The sequence below is a fragment of the Mastomys coucha genome, unplaced genomic scaffold (assembly GCF_008632895.1).
Source record: "Mastomys coucha isolate ucsf_1 unplaced genomic scaffold, UCSF_Mcou_1 pScaffold21, whole genome shotgun sequence".
Lineage (NCBI taxonomy): Eukaryota > Metazoa > Chordata > Mammalia > Rodentia > Muridae > Mastomys > Mastomys coucha.
This window is the reverse complement of record NW_022196904.1, coordinates 49,901,115-49,921,735: the sequence shown is the minus strand read 5'-3', so window position 1 is coordinate 49,921,735 and position 20,621 is coordinate 49,901,115. Positions and strand designations below refer to the sequence as shown.

The window sequence follows — 20,621 nt, the reverse complement described above, 5'->3', positions numbered from 1 at the left end:
TTTAAATTAGGCTTAGGGTAGAAGAGGCAACATTGCTGTTGGAGTTGATACTGTTCTACTAAATATCCATTTTATCTTTTTTCAGCCAATATTCCCCTGAACTGTCTTTGTACCTTAGTATCAGTACTTCCTAGGCAATCTGAAAATCTTGGTACATGCTCATTTTGAACAGATGTTCAATGCCATGAATATTTTCATATAAATTGTCTATGTTTTAAGGGAAACAAAGAAATAATTTATTTGGAGTCAAACATGAATGACCATTGGCACAGAGCCTGTATTCAGTACCCAAAATGACCTCTTCTGCAAGAAATAGAGTACATGAACTTTTATAGCCAGCAAGAGTGGTGTATATTAATACACTTCACAAACACTTTGAAACAAGTTTATTTAGGGATGATAGTGACAGTCAATTTGTCTCAACAATACATTTCAGTAAGCTAACAAACTAGATACAAATTATAAAATAAATTCTTATTTTCTAAAAGAATTATGAAAGCAGAAGATAAAATTTGTTTTTTACCTAGAACATAAAAAAATCTTTCATTTTCTCTCTACATAGACACAATGGTATCTGTAAGGAATCAGAAGTCTAGAGAATGTTTAATAAATTTCTTAGTTTCACAATGTTTCATTAAATAATTGGGTAAATTTGAAAAATATACATATCTAAAAAAACATACAAATGTATGGAAACAATGTATGGTATAACTTCTCTTGATGTAGAAGTTTATTGTGAGCAGGTATTTAAGTGATAGAATAAGGGAAGCTTGATTATCAGACATGCAAGTGAAAATCATACATAGTATATAAGGCCATTGACATTACCACATTGGCTATTGACACTATACTGAGTTCTGTAAAAGCAACCTCAAGAAGGGTTGTACTTTTCTTGTATCTGACAGAGCGTTTGACATAAATGGATGCTATAGTGAAATCTATTCATTGAGTGCATGAATCAGCAGTTTGACAGACTAAGTTAAAGTGACAAGCAGATTTGTCAGAAGCTGCTGTTGTCAGTATCCTTTACTTATGAACTTTGGGACTTTCATCTAGAGAAATTCCATAGATACAACCATGATACTTAACTTCTCAAGACACAATAGATCTACTTCAGACAGATCAGAAGTATACTTCAAAAATGATATATGTTTATAGATAGATTCTTTTTGTTTATGTTTTGGACACAGAAGTTTACTTCTGTATGATAATATTCTCATTATCATTACATATTGAGGTATTGCCATATGCCATCTGTACAGTATGTATTATCTTTCCCATCTTCATGTATGTATGTTATCAATACAGAGGACAGACCCATTTTATTGAAGGCTCAAGAATGAGATAGACATTTGATGATTAACATGTGTTATGACATATATTTGAATGGTCTTATTACAATGGAAATTACAAGCTTATTTTTGTATTGCTAATTATTCTTCATTTTAATCCATTCTTTAGTCCTTACATGACTATAAATTGCCTCTACATTCTAGTCAGTGACAGTCAGAAGTATCAAAAACTACTAAAATTATACAACCTCATTTTATTTTATTCAGGGAAGAAAATACTGGGTTAAAAAGTATGCAGTTAGTACTATTTTCTGAGATGAAATTCCTTACATCTTCTACATATGGCATTCAGTATGATTCTACAATATAATTTGTGACACATATACAATTAGATGTCACCACTCCAATTTCAAGGTTGATAGAGTCAAGACAAGTAACTAACAATTAACACATATTATTCTAGCTTCAAACTTGTTTAGATTATAATTTCTATCTTATTTCTGTTTGTCTCTGTGGTAAAAGAGGATGATCAATATTAGCTATTGCCAACATTAAAAGATATGTTGTAAAAAATATACTAGAACAACCTATGGGGTTTTAAATGTGTTCAATATATGTTATAACTCTTCAAAACATTGAAGAGTCATTGGTTATGTTATATATATTAAATGCCAACTTTTGGAAAGCATATAAAATAATATATTCCTTAATAAAATTAACATACATGTATTTTAGAGAGAAGAAAGGGAAATCAAGAATTTGAAGATTGTGGTTTTGGCTGTTTTCTGTTTGATAAACCATCATGAAGTTTCATTAAGTATGTGTGGGAGTCTTTCAGTATAGAGCCTTGGGAATGGTAATGAACATGGCACACATTTGTAAGTTTATAAGGAGACACAAAAAGGACAGTTAAGATAATCTAAGAGAGTGAAAGACAAACTCTAGTTTGGGGTTGTATCTGAGTTAGTTGTCTTTCTGGAAGATTTTTGATGAACAACATAATTTTGGACATGAGTTTCAAGACCATTGCCTATTACATGGATGAAGATAGTGATCTCTCTCTCTCTTCCTCTTCCACTCTGTCTGTCTGTCTGTCTGTCTGTCTGTCTCTGTCTCTCTGCACATGTGTGTATTGAGTTGTGGGTATGAGTGTGTGTGTGTGTGTGTGTGTGTGTGTGTGTATTTTTGTGTGATGACACCTTATGTCCTCACATGTACCATTAAATAGGCAGAGGATAAGCAATCACAGTTATCATACTGGCTACCACACATCTTCAGCAAAACATCCGATGATATGAAATATTGTGATATGGGTGTGGTACTTGCATTTCAACAGGGATCCAGAAATACACCCATTAAACCAAACATCATATCTCCCTTCAACATTTCATTATTACATTTACATTTGTAGTGTTTTGAACAATTTCCTATTTCTTTGAAGTAAGAGGAACATTTCACAATCCATCTGTAGCTTAATACACTGCAGACAGCATCATGATTTAATCATTATTTCTGGACCTTCAGTAAAATATGAACTGAAGTGACATAAGGAAAGAATAAAACAATATTGAATTCTCTTTGAGTGACTACAGTTTCAGTTCTTAAGTCAATGACTATTTTTTCCCTTTAAAATTGCCCGAAGGCCTTTTTAGCGGAGAAATCAATGAGATAAAATGAGTTGGTATTAGATATTATACCAAACTAAGGCACTTGTTCATGAAGAAGTAATTTCTGGTCTGGGTTGTAGGTAGTAACTGATAGATGTTTATTTTATAATAAAATATCTGTCTTTCAGAACTATTCAATGTTGTGCTTAATGCAAAATTTCTCCTGAGCTTGTCAAGTAATATAACTGTTCATATTACTTTTCAAAATAGTGATCATGGCATCAAAAGAGTTCACACAAAAACAAAATGATTTTTACTCATAATTTCAGTGAAATTAGACATATTCAAGGTAATAGCCTCAAATTTATAGTTTTCTTTCAAGTTGTGTAGTTTTTACATGTATTATTTACATTTAATCCAGAAATTTACTTAGTTTGATAGTCCCAGAAACTGTCTTTTTCCAAAGACACCATACTTCTTAAAATTTCTAAATTGTAGTTATCTGTTAATAATTTAAGATTGCTCTTGTTCCATTTATCAAAACCTCAGTTGATTATTAATCCCTAGAAATCTTTTTATAGACAAGCTAATAATATTCAGTAAAGTCCACTCTATCAAGATTATATAGCATTTGTTCTGAAGTATCTCTCTCAGAAAAAATAAATCTGTGAAGATTAAACTTTGTAAAATTCATTTAGTGTATGACTGGGGAAGGATATATTTAGACATCTTGCAGTTAGAGATAAATTGGCTGAGTCAACTGTAATGTTTGACTTAGACCAATTAGCAGCCTAGAATCACAAGTGATAATCATACTCATAGAATGACTTAGTGTTACCTGAAACAATGACATTTAATTTACTGGAAGTCAGTATTTATTTAAGATACACGCTCTCTCATTTCAGATGTCTTCGAGGTAATGGGCTCAAATGGTTCTCCTGCACCAGTTTCCTGAGTAGCTAGGATCACATACAGCTAGCTCACTGTATTTATTGGCCATAGCAACTCTGATAATTCTCTGAATTTGAGCTTATAATTTTTATTTTTTCTTCTTTTGAAAATTGAAAAATTATTGTCAGTAGGATTAAATTTGTATCTTATGTTGGAACAAATTTCAAGCCTCTAAATACAATATTAGTAACATGGTGGTATCTAATACTACCAATTTGTTTGAACAAACAAAATTCTAGATATTTTCTTTCTGATTGATTTGAAAATCTCCAATAAAACTTAAGTTTATTCTTCAAATCAGTATAAAAATAAATATATGTTTTAACTCCATTGCAGAAGGTGCTTATCAAATTTGTTTATAAATAGTCAACATTTCCTACTATGTCAGCTACTTTTACTGTCTGACCTTTTCTCTTTAAATATTTTTGTTCTGGTAACACATGCAAATTATAGCATATGCATAAGAATAAGCATATAGAATATGATAATATTAGTGAATTCCATACAGCAAAATTGACTGTGAGCATTAGTCAATATTTCTTTGCTATTTACAAGTTCATTTTATAATTCAACTGAATTTTTTTATTTGACATCCTCTGACAGAAAGTGGTCATTAGTGTCAGTATTTTAACTGCATATTTATCCCAGTAACTCTTTGAAAACTGTCATCAATTACTTTTATTTTATAATAAACTGTAGGAACCTCTCTAAAGATTTAGTCAAGAATGTAGGATAAAAAAAATAATGTAGGTTAATAGTAAGAACTAAAAGCCAGGAAAAATTCTTTATAATTCTTAACATTGTGCTGTAGTATACTTTTTTGTAACAATGTTTCTTTTTATAATAACCATGTTTTAGGCATATTTAAAATGTTCTTTAATTTACTAATCATCTCTGTGTGTTTACATATGTATAAACATGTATGTATGCATGTGTATAAGAAGGAGAGAGGTAAATGTTAAATATTTTCCTCCAACATGTTTTACCATATTTTTTAAGATGGGGTCTCTCATTGAACTTAGTGTTCACTGTTTCAGTTAGCCTACCTGACCAGTGTGTGTCTGGGATCCTCCTGTCTCTACATCCTTAGATTGTGTTTACAGGCTTGTCCCATCATACCAGACTTTACATGATTCTTGGAGATGATACCTCAGGTTATCTTACTTATGCAACAAGAACTTTACTTATATTTCCAATTCCATTGATCACTAATTGATACTTCCAGATCAAGAGTCCATCTTGTCCAAACAAAATCAAGATTAATCTAATTACATGCTCAGAATTCAATGCCTTTGATGAGTATACAGGAACAAAGTACAATACCCCTCATTATGTTCCATCTAATAATGATTGTTTTCAGTAGTAATGTCTACCCTATCAAAATTAACACTGAAACATCTGTCAATTTGTAGACTGTTTCTTTTGAAACATGGAATTTATTTGTATGTTTTTAGTCTCAGCTATTTACTCATATATTCTAGTATGTTCATAGATGTTGGGCCTATCTGAACATCTTTAGATAATTTTGAGCTTTTTGTACATAGTAAGAGGAGAGAGATAGGTTTCCTTCTTTTTATATAAATCCACTTTTTAGATCACTAAGGATTGAATAGATTCTTCTTTCTCCAATATGTGTTCCCGGTACTTTATCAAACCAATAGGGTATAAATATTTTCATGGTTTTGTACGTATTTCTAGTCTGTTTCTTTTTTCTGTGGTCAGGTCTTCTAGAAATAAGCTTTTATTTCTAAATTTCTAACATTTCTTTTCTTTCTATATAATTAGCTCACAAAGAAACATGACTTTATAGCATTTTTCAAACACTATTTTAGTTGATTCTTCCCTGATTTTTCTCTCTTCCTACCTCTTTTCAGTACTCTATTGATTTGCTTCAAATATTGACCTTTCTCTTTAATGTCTAACATGTCTAATATCTCTCTAACATAATTCTCCTTCATATCCTATTTTCTTCTTACATCTTATATTCCCTTTTGTAGTTTTCTGGCCCTTAGGAATAATTTCATATATGCATATATATTAATATATTTAACATTATCATCTTGAATCCTTATATGAAAAATAATGTAACATAAGGGGGTTTTAGCATGATTTTTTATATTAAAACTTCACTGAATTAGTGAGGAAACAACCTCTAAATTGGAAGACAATATTTTCAAAATGTTAATCTAACAGAGCATTAATATCCACAATATACAGAAAACACAAAAAAAGCCATCCTCATCAAGAAAAGAATATTCTTTACTAAAATGGGTAAAAGACATTGCTCGTGAGTCATTACAAAAATTAGCCTGTTAGATGGTCAATATTGTGAACAACAAAACACTGGTGCATGAGTGTGTATGTGTGCATGCCTGCATGCATGCATGTGTGTGTGTGTGTGTGTGTGTGTGTGTGTGTGTGTGTGTGTGTGATCTCCATTAAAGCTTTCAAGAACAGAGAAAATGAAGGCACACACTTTGGCTTGTTTTGAATCCCATTAGCTAAAGAATCATGATTTTACCACAAAGGAAAACCTCTATTTTCCCTTTCTTTGGAGATTTTCTTTTATTTTACTATGCTGTGGAATTCTTGTGAAGTAAAAATGATTAATAAATGACAAAACCATCTGTCCAGAGGACCAAGTGGAGGGCACCTACTTGAGTCTCATGACTGCTTTGTAGGCTGTGCTTTTGAAAGTTATATCCCAGAAAAATCAAGTGACCCTGTCATAAGGCTCATGTTATGCTATGGTATCAGAATGTCTCAATGTTCAATTACAAAATGTCAAATACTATTATTCATGGTTTTCGTGAAAGAGAATGAGTATTCTCAAAAACTTTTTTAAGAAAGTTCTAATTTTATTATTTTATACTTTATCATCTCTAGAAGGCAATACAGCAAAGGTTTATAATTTTAAGCTTTTTTTCACATTAATAAACCTAATAAAATCCTTAAGGTTAGACTACAAATAAATTCTAAGTACTCTTGTTATGTTGTTGAACATAATAGTTATAGTAAAGAAAAAGTCATTAATAATGTCCTGTTTTGACAAATATTCAGTATCTTTTCTTAGTGGCATTTATTTCATTATTTTCTAAAGTAAATATTTTAATAAACAATGCATTCTAATATGCAAATATATTTTTCTTATTAGTTTTTATTAGTTTTTTGAGATTTTCATGAAATATATTTTGATTATATTTACCCCTACCTACCAACTCCTGACATATACACTCCCCTTCACTAACCATCCAAGTTTATGTTCTCCCTTTTTCAGTATTTCACATCCAATATATGCTGCCTATACTTATGTGTATATTGTGATCTACTACTGAAGAACAATCAATCTATCAGGGGTCATATCATTAAATAAAACTGACTCTTCCTTTGACATTATCTGTCAATTGGCAATAATTTTTTACATACAGGATAGAATTTCATGCTTGTACTTGCTCTCCATGCTGAGATGTAGTTTTGGTTGAGCTTGAGTAGGTATATAATTTTAACTTTACTAAGCCATATTTCACTTTGATTTTTGGTTACATTTTCTTTTGCCATATTTAGGAGTTTTACATATTTATAAAGAATTATCCCGTTTCCTGGTTCTCCCACCCCTCGGGAACCCCCTATCCTATCACCCCTCCTCCTGCTTCTAGAAGGGTGTTCCTCATTCTAACCACAAACTCCTGCCTCCTGCTCTCATATTCCACTATACTGGGGCATCAAGCCTTCACGTGACCAACTTCCTCTTCTCCCATTGATGCCTGACAAGGACATACTCTGCTATATATGTGGCTAGGGCCATAGGTCCCTCCATGTGTACTCTTCTGTTGATGATTTAGTCAATGGGAGCTCTGGGTGTTTCTGGTTGCTTGTTATTTTGTTCCTAGTGTGTTGAAAACCACTTCATCTCCTTCAATCTTTTACCTAACTTCTCCACTCACCTTATGCTCAATGATTGGCTGTGAGAATTCATATTAGCATTGGTAAGGCTCTGACAGAGTCTCCCAGGAGACAGCCATATCAGGTTCATGTCAGGAAGCACTTCATGGCATTAGCAATAGTGTCTGGGTTTTCTTCTGCATTTGGCATGGATCCCCAGGTAGGGCAGTCTCTGGACTGCCTCTCCTTCAGTCTCTTCAGGACTCCAATCTTTGTCCCTGTATTTCCTTTAGACAAAAGGAATTCTGGGTGAAAATTTTGGAGATGGGTGTGTGGCCACATCCCTCAATCGGGGTGCAATACCTAACTTCAGAATGTGGCCTTTCTTCATGTTCTCACTTCCTTTTGTTGGGCATTTCTGCTAATCTCATTCCTGTTAGATGCTGGGAGCCTCTTCCTTTCCTGGCATCTGGGACTTAATAATGGATTTTGTAGCACCCATATAAATGTTTTCTTTTTGGATCAAGAAATTTAAAATATTACTTTCATGCATGCACTTCCTTCTTCTCCTCCTCCCCCTCAAGATCCTTGTCCTTGTTGTCATCATCCTTATCTTTCTTCTCCTTCTCCCCCTCCTCATAATTATCATCAGAAGAAAAATGAATAGTAATGTAGTGAAACACATGCAAGAGTTAAAAGAAAATAAAACATTTCATATTTAATAAAAGCACTTACAATATTTTTTTCATATTAGAAGACAAAATAAGTTCAGTATACTGGAAAAACAATGAAGATATATTTGAATTTATCCCAGCAAGACTATCTGTATCTCACTGTTAAGCCACAGGGAATTTGAGACAAAGAATCTAAGGGCTCAATGATATAGCCACACTCAAATTTGAGGTATTAGACTGAGGTTTAAAAGATCACTGTGGTAATATCATGTGATGGTAGATTTTTGCAAAATTTTACCTAAACATTTTTTTGACAACACAAACAATTGTATTTCAATGTGGAAATGGAAGAAAATTCAGTAAATGATATTAGCTCTTCTTCATGGCAGTATTTTTTATGCATGGGCTCAAGATAGTGTAAGACTGATGAAGAAATATTTAAGAATTTTTGTGTGTTGACACAAGAAAATGAGGATTTATAGGAAAAGAAATCAATGGATCTTTGATATTTTTACTAATAATGTTATGAATGTGTTTTGTGTTTGTTTGTCTTTCTGTGTATGTGTGTGTGTGCGGGGGGTGGGGGTTCAATCTTTAGGAGCATTATTGTTTAAGATTTAAGACAGAGTCTCTCCCTGTGACTTGTGCTCCCCTGATTATATTAGTCTGGCTGGCCAAGAACCCCTTCTTACTAGTAATCTTGTTAGTGCTATGATTACATGTGACAACCATCATGTACATTATTTTTCTAAAAGTCCATTATGATAGTTGAACTCAGGTCTTCATGGTTGTATAAGAACACCTTACTAACTTACTTTTACCTCCTGTAAAAATAATGTGTTTTTAAGGTAGTTCTTGGGACAAGCATATAGTTTAATGATGAGACACTTATTTAACTTGCATAGAAGCCTGTATTTGATTTCAAGGCCTTAGTGTGGATGAATATTCACTCTTGTAATAATTAAAACTTTGTGTGAAACTTATGTTTTGCTGGCACCAAATTCCTCAGATAAGAAAATCATGTCAGTGAAGACAATAGAAAAACTGTATCAATTTAATGGAAACAAATTCATGTGTATACATAACCTAACTTTTCATAATTTATACCACATTTTACCTCAAAAACACACAATTTTTCATGTGGTTTTTACAATGACAATTCTGTAGAATGAGCTGATCAAGCCTGATAATACTTTGCTACTGTTTCCTTTCATGGGACCACTGAACTTTGTTTACAATTATCTCTTGTTTTTATCTATTATTCTGTCACATAACTTCAAGCTGAAATAAAGAGATTTTTCTGTCTTTTACTGTTCTAACACAAATTTTCTAAGTGTGAAAGTAAATTTCAAATAATCACTTAAGTTTCAAAGTGAAAGAGCTAAATTGAATTTAAAATTTTGAAACTGAGCAGTATCTTTTGAAAGAGGTGTCCTGCTAAAAGATAGTGAGAAAAAATTTATATTTTTTGTTCTGTAATATATAGAAAAGTTTTACATAATTTTATGGCAAAGTAGAAGTCAGTTTAAATTAGATGTAAGCTGGGTTTTTTTTAGTTAAAACCAGGTGAAAGTATTGTAATCATTTGGAGAAGACTGAGAGAAAAAATGAAGAGAGGCCAGCTCACACAATATTTTTGGATTGTGGTTATATAGATGAAAGCCAGTTTTGACCAGATTCATCACTATCTGCATGCTACCTGGAGGAGTAGAAACCCCAAAGTCCTCTTATAAATTAAGTTGATGTCCTTCAAGCAATGGTGATAGATATTATTATTACCACTAAAGAATAAAGGAAAATATAAAAGTGAATATATATACATATCACCATGAACTATATATATGCATATATATGTATGTATGTATGTATATGTACATACATATATATACACACACACATACATAAGTTATACTGATTTCCCTATAACTTAAACATGTTCAAACACAAAGAATTTTAAAAGTAAATTTCTATCAATCATTTAAAAATAATTAAATAATAAAATGAAATAATTAAAATATAACAAAATAGAAAAATAAATAATTTAATATCTGCTGAAAGTATATAGTAATATATAAGTGGGGTATATAGTCATATACCTTTTAGACATTTTACATATATATAATAGTTCATGCTTAACTATACTTAAGGAAAATATATTTTATTTTCAGAATATTGTAATTTTACTAGCAAAGCCTGGGAATTAACTGTAAAAAACATAGTTTTCAGACCCATATATGGGATAGAAATTTAAATCATGTTACACTTTGAAAAATAAAGAATTATGTATTATGATCATTTAAGATTTTTTCTAAGAAATGAAAAACATTTTTGTTTTGTCTTAAATAAAACAGCTCTCGTTTCTGACTTCTACTATGATATAGAAGCATGTACACATCCTCATTCTTGTGTTGCCAAGATAAGCCAGGAAAAAACTATTTTCCTCCTGAAGCTATCATATAATGGTATCTTCAGTGAAGAAGTTCACAAATAATTTGAAGCAGTTGAAGCTAATAATTACATACATGGAACAAAAAATCACTGGAGACATCAATAGATGGAAATACTTATATGAAAACACAAATGAATGACTGAGAACAATGTATCAAAAATGAGAGGAAAAGGTACTGGGAACTCCACAGTGTGTGTTATACCTACAGACAAAAATCTCTGTAGTATCTCATGGTCAATATCTGAGAAGGAAGCCATTGTAGTATTGAAAGTGATCAGAGAAATTATAGTGAATTACACCGATTTTCTACAGCACAGTTCTCATTTCTAATCAACATACTTTACCATAGTTGTACTGTTTTGGGGAGTTGGGCCTTTCTCTTCTAGCCAATGACTTTCTAGCCATTAACAAACGAATAAACTAACAGTAGCCAATAGAAGTCAATTATTTTGGGAAATGCATTAGTAGAATTAAAACAAAAGAAAAAAATAGAAGGACTTTTAGGCGTAGAAGAAAGATGTGCATTGATCAGGAGATGGCTCAATGGATAAAACCCCTTGTTTCTAAGTCTGATGACTTATATTTTATCCATTGGACTCACATAGTACAAAACAATCCAAGTTCTATAAATTATTCTCTAATCTTGACACACACACACACACACACACATACACACACACTTTTACAATTACTCTCACACAAAAATTTATGAATATGTAAGTAAATAAACAAAAAATATAAAAAAAATCATTCCAGAATTGTGAAATGGACCAGCAGGTACAGGTGCTTCTATAACAACCTGATGACCTGTACTTCCAAGCACACAGGGAAGGAGACACCGTAGTTGCTCTTTGGCTTCTTTGTGAGTTCTTCTTTCTTTCAATCTTCTACACCCTAATTCTTCCACACTTTCAATCCCCTAAGACCAGATAGGAAAAAAGAATACGTGTGGAGAAGTGGGAATGTTTCAGGGCATCCAGTTCCTTGGGGCAAATTTGACCTTTGCTGACAAGGTATTTAATTTCTTTATATTGTTTATTCTTTACATACAGCTAAATACTTAACAAGCTGGAAATAAAGGCAATGAAACAACAACCAATGAACCACATCTCTGGTCCATAGCATTTATTTGGCTACCCTCTAAAGAGTACCCAAAATTCTGAATATTTAAAAATCACAGAAACTATCTGCAGCTCATACCATCATGCCACAGTTAGAAAAAGAGGCAAATCATAGCCAGATGGAGTGCTTCAAACCAGGTTCCCCAATTTTGTTTCACCTCTGTAAGAAATTACCTTGATGTCTTGGATACCCCTCCTAGACCTATACCCATAGGTTTAATGACAACCATTGCCACAGTATGTGCACTCCCACGGAAACCCAGGCCTTCTCTTTCATTTATATTTAGAAAACTCATTGTCACTAGAAATGGCATACTAGCCGGGAAGAGCTGGATCATGCCTTTAATCCCAACACTTGGGAAGCAGAGTCAGGTGGATTTCTGAATTTGAAGCCAGCCTGGTCTAAGGAGTGAATTCCAGGATAGCCAGGGCAATACAGAGAAACCCTGTCTAGAAAACAACAACAACAACAAAAAGAGAGAAAGAAATGGCATACTCAGTTTTTTGGTGCAAAGTGCAATATTTTGCACAACAAAGCACTGGACATTTTGAGATCAAGGCACTGAGTGGCTTGGTCACAGTTTCTTTCAAAATGATCTATTTAATTGAAGCACTAGGTTCTTTCATATCAGAGAACTATAGCAACAGCTTAACATATGGTATTAAGCTTGGTAAACATTAGAACCAATACCAGTTATATTCTTAGCCAATTCTACAAAGGTGCTTCCTATACCTTTAGTGGCCTAATGATATTTTAAAACTTGGACTTGAAGTTTCAGATGATAAGGATTCTCACAACACCTGATTTGTTCAACAGATGACTGATACATCTGTGCTCAAAGCTGAGCGTAGTCTCTGTAAAAACAATCAGTGAAAGCTTCTCCAGAGTTTTGTATAATCTTTGTAAATAAAGTGGTCCTTTCTCATGGTCCTCAAATTTATTCAAAGTTCCCAATTTTATCCCAATGGTAAGAGACATTTTCCTACAGTTGGATGAATTTGTTCTTGTATGTAAAAGTACTCCCCTTTATGTAACAACTGATCTTTGGCTCTACTCAGTCCACTAACTCTATTTTGCTTTTCAATACTCACAGTTTCTTCCCTCTACCATGTTAACCATTATAACTGTGGGACCTGCTATCTAAAATGCTGTTATCAGATAATTCTATTCCTGGGGAATAATTCTATTCCAAGTAGCAAAGTTACTTAGAAATTGTTTAATTTAAGGTGAGTGCATACATTATGAAATTATAGCTTCTTTATAAAACCTTAGGATCTATCACTCAGTAGGACACCACCCTATTTTGTAATAATTTTCTTCTGAGCCATTAGAAGACTGTGCTGTATTTTCATTGGGAAAGTTAGTGATGATATCTTAAGCCAGGGCTGCCCATCCTCTACCTCTAGCAGTGTTTTTGTTTCCAGATTAACCCTTTATTTTAAAACTGGCTATTTCATCAGATTGTCCTCTAGCATTTTCAGCCTTCTTCTGACTCAAATACCCTACAGTATTGTTTCTTTCCCACTTATCTTCTGCAAGAAATTCCTGCTCAATTGCTCAGTCGCTGGGATTGAACCCTTTAGGTATTTTTTCCTTTTCAAGCACTCTTTGCTTCTATACACTTCAACTTCCACATACGATTTTTTCAGGCGCACAACCAACTCTGCAAATGTTTGAGAGAAGAAAGAATGAGCTTACCTATTTTCTTTTCCCATCTCAACCACTTCTTGTTTCCCAAGTCCTTCCATTTCCATGTGCAATTTCTCCAACCAATTAGGCATTTCCACAATTTTTTTGAATCAGAATATACAAAGATATTAAAAACAAAAACAAAAACAAAACAGGCAATCCCTTCTGGTAGCAAAGTAGTGGGTATCCCAGCAGAAGTAATAACAATATTTTTTTCCTAGAATCTTGAAAGAAAATATACATCCCTTTATCCTCTGCCATTTCCTGTATGCCATTTGAAATCAAATATCACATTCTGCCTAGTCCATCACCTGGGCGCCATTTGTAGGCTAACTTTGGTTACTTTGTTGGTTTTTTTTTCCTTTCATAGTTTTACCCCTATTCCTCAACTGTTTCAACACTCTAACATGACATAGAAAAGAAAAATAGATAAAGGTGACGGGGGAAACTTTTATGTTAGAATACTTCTTCTTGATTACACCATAAAGTTTCTGGGTCAAGTTTTATCTTTAGTGTCAAGATATCCAATTTCATCTATTTGATTTTTCTTCATCAATTACTACTTAAAAACTGCACCAATTGCAGTCACCTAGCAACCAACAGCACACCATAATCAAGAATCTAGCCTTGGGCTGGAGAGATGGCTCAGAGGTTAGGAGCACTGACTGCTCTTCTGAAAGGTCCTGAGTTCAATTCCCAGCAACAGCATGGTGGCTCACAACCATTTGTAATGGGATTTGTTGTACTCTTCTGGTGTGTGTCTGAGGAGAGCTACAGGGTACTTATATAACTAACAATAAATACATAATATTTTTTAAACAAAGAACCCAGCCTCTCAGGGCTATAGCATTCATATATCCTCAGAAAAGTCCCCATATTCCAAAGTCATACAATCACAAATACTATCTGCGGCTGGCAAAATCATGACCCTGCTACAACAAAAGGGAAACCTCATGCATTTGCTCTAGACAATCTTAAGTAGCCCAATATTCCATATCTGGGAATAAAATGAAAACATATTAGCATAATATTTATCTATTTTTTAAAGAACTCAAAATTCTCACTACAGAGATCCTACTGCTTCATCTTGCCATCTGACATACACATGTATATGGTGACATGGGCACCTCTTCCCAAACATAAACATTAACACATGTTATTTAAAGATTATATACAATGGTAGAAACTTCTGTGTAAGGTCAGCACATTAAACTTACCCAAAATATCTCAGAATATCAAAATTCAAAATCCAATCAAAGATATTAAAGGAATTCAATAATTCCAGTTCTTTAGCAAGTATAAGCTTTAACCATCCAACTCCTGTTAAGAATGCCATGAATCTCATTTTAAAGGCTATTAATCTCAGTTTCTCATTACGTATAGAAATTAGAAAAAAATGATAGCATGTGCCATGTCAAGAATAAATATCTGGAATGAAGAAATGTATTAATAGCATCATGACCAAAATATAGATGACAGAATTATCAATGATATATTTTAAACAACTGTGATGAACATGATTAGGAATTAGGATGGGAAAAGAGAAAATATTCTTGAATACATATGGAGATGGAAATTTTGATAATTAAAAATCAAAACTAGAAATCCTGTCATCAGAAAGATAATAAATACCAACATTTCTCTCAAAGATATTGGTACCCAAACACCAGCATGAACATTTACAGAGTATCACTCATATGTAATCATAAATTGACAAATATAGATTCTGGAAGAGAGATAGTTCCTTTCTTTTAGAGATGCAGTCCTGAAAGGATACCAATATTGGAGTGATTCCTAACTCTGTGAATTTATACGTAGCATGAAGTAGAGAGAGTAAACTGGAAATAAAAGAAAATGTAGAGACTGAATGAAATTGGTGGTACAACTAGAAAGAGTAGATCTGAGTGGGGGCATGTTCAAATAAAACTAAATGTGTTTATGAAACGGTCAGCTTTACAAAGACAAAAATCATAAAGTATTAGACTAAAATTGTATTTACCTTTGTGAGGTAAACAAGGTAGGAACACTTATATAACAAATTTCTGTCATTGAAACTACTGACCTATTTGACTTTGTTATTTAATAAATTCTGAAATTTAGGCAAAAATTCTTAAAATATCAAAATGAATTCACTAATATGTATAAAATATCTAACTGCAAACTGTAACTTATTCTATGTAAAAGTACACATCATCATTTAAATTACAAAACCCTATGGTGGGGAGAATAACATTGCTAGGTTAAGAAGTGTATGTAGGGAAATCTAATATTTACTAGAAATAGAAATTTTAGCAAAAAGATATTTTAAAGCAGTATTCTCCTTTTGATAAAATATCTACAGAGACCAAATCTAGCTCACATCAATCATAAAGCCCAGGACACTAAAGTAACTTAATAAATAAGGCTAGAATCATATTTCTGATAGTATTTCTTTACAATATGTCTTTGGAAGTCTCATGTTCATGGGTTAAGACAAAGAAATAGGGCTTACAAATTATGATTAAAGAAATAAAACTGCCCTTCATTGGGAGACATGAATGTCTTTGATAAAAGCACTGAAATGAACTTATGAAAAAAAGTCTTTAGAGGTAGTACCTGAATGCATCATGACTTAAGTATATGAGCTATACTAATTTTTTATTGCTGTATCGATATTAAAAGTAGCAATTTAAGTTTTTTCTTTTGTAATGTATTTGTGTATGCACATGTGTGTATGTGCATGTGCATGCATGTGTGTGTGTATGTGTTGTGCCACAACAAATATACACAGAACAACTGATGGCACACTTTCCCTTATAACATGTGGAATATGAGGATCAAACTTAGGCCATGAGGCTTGGTAAAATTTCTTTACCTGCTAAGCCATCTTACTGTCTCAGAAAGAAAACCAATTTAAATTGCAAATATTTTTTCTAGTCTTTGAAACTTCAATTGGTGTTTAACCATCTCTTGCTGTGAGCCTGTGAGGAAGCAAAACTACATGTTATAAATGGCCTGGTAGAATATTGCATCTTGTACCATGGCTAGAAAATAGAGAAAGACAAGAAGAGACCACATCATGCTCCTAGTGATCAAAATTTCCATACTAGAGTTACCTCTGAATATTACTATCTTATTATTATTGATATGTTATTGAGGAGTTACTCCACCGATTAAATATGAACTCACAAGATTTATTAATTTCTCAAAAGTCTATCATCTGCCCAGCAGGACTCTAAATTGAACACTTCATGAGTATCTCAGACTCAAATGGTAAGGTAAGATTAATACACATATACCAGTTGTTTCCTTACATACAAGTCATGGACAAACAAAATGCAAAATAATGCATAAACTAGAAAGAAACCTTAGAACAAAATATAAATAATGAGTTACAGGATGCATTTTTCTCTATACATAAAAATGCAATGCTCTTGTGAATGGAATTAAAGGTCTAAATAATTAAGTCAGTATTTATGGATTTAAAGACTCAATACTATCTTTATGTATTCTTTACTTGATTTACTGACTCAGCAGAGTCCTATTTAAAATACAATTCCAGCACTGACTGATTAGTTATAAAGTTTATATAAAAAGACAAGAGACCCACCATAGACAGAAAAAATACTGAAGTAGATCAAAAATAGGTAAATGATTAATAAGACTGTTTAAAACCTTTAATTAAAACAATGTAAAAATCAAAGTAATTTAGCACTGAAAAATAATAAAGTATAATACAGAATACAAAAGCCCAGAAGTAGAAAGTGCAAATCGAGTGCCTGAAGGAGAGGTTTTCAGGGGATGGTGATCTAGTTAGGCATGGTAATGTAAATGTAATACAGTCATTTAAGAGGCAAACAGAGCTACTTTATTAAAGACCAAGTGACCATAGATATGTGGGTTCATTTCTGGGACTTCAATTCTGTTCCATTGATCTACCTGCAGGTCTTGGTACCAATACGAAGCAATTTTTATCATTATTGCTCTGTAATACAGCTTGAGGTTAAGGATGGTGATTCCCCCAGATGTTGTTTTATTCTTAAGAATAGTTTTTGTTGCCCTTGGTATTTTGCTATTCCAAATGAATTTGCAAATTGCTTTTTCTAACTCTATGAAGAATTGAACTGGAATTTTGATGGGGATTGTATTGAATGTGTAGATTCCTTTCAGCAAGATGGCCATTTTTTCAATATTAATCCCACCAATCCATGAGCATGGGGGACTTTTCCATCTTCTGAGGTCTTCTTCAATTTCTTTCTTCAGAGACTTGAAAATCTTGTCATACAGATCTTTCATTTGCTTGGTTAGAATCACACCAAGACATTATATTTTATTTGTGACTATTTGTGAAGTGTGTTGTTTCCCTAATTTCTATCTCAGCCATTTTATCCTTTGAGTAGAGGAAGGCTACTGATTTGTTTGGGTTAATATTATATCCAGCCTCTTTGCTGAAGTTGTTTATCAGGTTTAGGAGATGTCTGGTAGAATTATTTTTGGAGTTACTTAAGTATACTATCACATCATCTGCAAATAGTGATTTTTTTTTTACTATTTCCACTCCAGTTTGTATCTCTTTGACCACTTTTTGTTGTGTAATTGCTTTGTCTAGGACTTTGAGTACTATATGGAACAAGAAGGCAGAAAGTGGGCAGCATTGTCTAGGAGCTAAACCATACAGTGACAATATACAGCACTTTAAATATATGATGCTGGTTCAATTTGCAGTAAGCATATAGAGGAATGCAAATATATCCATTCTTACCTCCGTACTATATGTAGCTATCCTTTCATTGATTCATCCATACCAGTCATCAGCTTAACCTTAGTATTGATCCCTACATAATTGTAAGGTTAACATCCCATGTGTTGTGGTTATTGCTTCTATAGGAAGCAGTCAATCAAATTTGGAATGCATTCAGTCATCTGTGTTTTCATTGACCTTTCCAGTAAGGTAGCCATGAAAAGTTAAAGGATGATGGGTCCAGTAGCAGTAGAAGAGGCAGCCACAAGACACTTTCTGCTCAGGGGCATTATTCCAGCAGGGAAATTTCAAAATTTCTCTCAGCTTAGACAGTTATGAAAAGAAGGGCCAACAAGTGGCTTGACAGCTTGCTTTTCCTCACATAGAGAAGACATTCTTCAAAATTTCAAACAAGGGTGGCTTTCAAACTTGTAAGACTTTTCTGCCCTGCAGCCCTTTCCACTGGCATGTGATCATTCTTAACTCAGAGGCATTGTAGGCAGACCAGAAAAGTGACTATGTTAGGAGATATAAAAGCATTGATAGCAATGTTCAGTCTAGGCTTGGGTCAATGATGAAAACACAAAATCATGAAGAGAGGTGATGACATAAAAATCATGCTCAATAGGATGACACTGAGGTCAAAACAGGGGGAAAGGCTTACAAGTGATACTTTTTACCTTTGGGAATTTGGGGGACTTTCCTCAAGTCCTCAGATGGCCTACTCCTGTTTCCCACCAGAGGAAACCTGTACACCCTTGGTGCATCTCGGTTGGCCAACACTGCATGCCAACAAGCACCAAGTCCCACATCATACCTGGGTGAAAGTCTGAGAGGACCACCCATTGCTCATGACCTTGTCTTTTCTGGTGTTTTGCAGTCATCTGATATGCCCCCTTGGAATGCAGAGATTCACATATCCCAGGTAAATGGAAAGCCGTTAGCCAATGGCTTCTCTTAGAAATGCTTGTGCCTTCCTATTTGCCCTCCAAAACTGAGCCAGGCTCAGGTTTCTAACTGTAGGAATAAAAGTAACAAGCAATGGTACCACCTAAACGTCGATTTTGAGTATGCTCTCCCATGTAGACCCACAGATGTACAAAGGGTAAAAAAATTTTCTCAACTCCCAAATATTCTTACCCACATAAGTATGACTTACATTTCCTGGATAGAAGAAGAGAACAAATTCATAATATGGGATTCTCCAACTTTTAGATTAAATGCTGACTAGGAAGAAGAAGTCAACACTGCCTTCCAGGGCTGGGTTGAATGCAAGATTTCTCATGACCTTGGAGACCCAAGGGACAGAACCTTGATATGTGAGAAAAGTAGTGTATAATCTCTAACATAGCTCCTCACCAAATAATGTTCCCAAATGTCAAACCTTTCATCAAAGATTCCAAAGACTCTCCCTCTATGGGGAAGTTAGTCATGTGGTTAAATTGAAATTTCAGTGCTGCCTGAGAAGACCTTCATCAAAATTTGGAGCATAGGAGCTTTGTACCCCTGGAAGAACTTTTTGCACTGAAGCCCTCTGCATTGGCATGTGACCATTCTTAACTCAGAGGCAAGGTTGGCAGGCCAGGTAAGCGGTTTGCTCAGGTGATACAAAAGCATAGGTAGCTGTGTTCAGTCTAGACCTGGGTCAATGATGACAGCCCAATTACATGAAGAGAAGAGATGACATAAATATCAATCTCAATGAATTTGCGCTGAGGCCCAACCATTGGAAAAGGCTTACAAGTGGTCCTTTTACTCTCTGGGACCCCTTGGGGACTTCCCTCAAGTCCTCAGATGGCCATACCCTGTTTCCCATAAGAGGAAACCCGGACCACTTTGGTGCAACTTTCTTGGCAAACATTGCTTGCCAAAAAGCACCTGGTCCCACATCATACCTGGGTGCAAGTCTGAGAGGCCCACCCATTGCTCATGAACCTGTCTTTTCTGTTGTTTTGCAGTCATCTGACATGCCCTCTTGGAATGCAGAGAACCAAATATCTCAGGTAAGTGGAAAGCAGATAGCCAATGGCTCCCCCTAGAAATGAGTTGTGCCTTCCTAGTAGGCATCCTATACTGAGAGAGGCCCATGTTTCTGACTGAACGAATGAAAGTACCAAGAAATTATACCACCTGAAGGAAGGTTTTGAGTATGTTCCACTATGTGGACCCACCGAAGTACGAAGGGTTAGAAATGTGCTCTACTTCCAATTAGTCTTACTCACATAATTAGCACTT

General features: G+C 33.8%; 1 long non-coding RNA gene and 2 other non-coding genes across 7 annotated transcripts in view; all 3 read left to right on the top strand.

Annotated features, from left to right (window-relative positions):
* The window catches only part of LOC116102314, a 79,483-nt gene extending 58,869 nt beyond the window's left edge, over positions 1 to 20,614 (top strand). For 4 of the 5 annotated variants that reach the window (XR_004123068.1, XR_004123067.1, XR_004123069.1 and 1 more), the window contains 2 exons: positions 19,267 to 19,311; positions 19,841 to 20,084. This is a non-coding gene — a long non-coding RNA (uncharacterized LOC116102314). Of the gene's footprint in view, positions 1 to 19,266; positions 19,312 to 19,840; positions 20,085 to 20,344 lie in introns of those variants that run through there. The other variant, XR_004123071.1, reaches the window with a different exon arrangement.
* Positions 18,952 to 19,030, top strand: LOC116104291. The gene has a single exon (XR_004123799.1). It is a non-coding gene; the product is annotated as a small nucleolar RNA SNORD115 (small nucleolar RNA).
* On the top strand, positions 20,029 to 20,107 carry LOC116104292. Its single transcript, XR_004123800.1, has one exon. It is a non-coding gene; the product is annotated as a small nucleolar RNA SNORD115 (small nucleolar RNA).
* Positions 20,615 to 20,621: the final 7 nt, after the last annotated feature.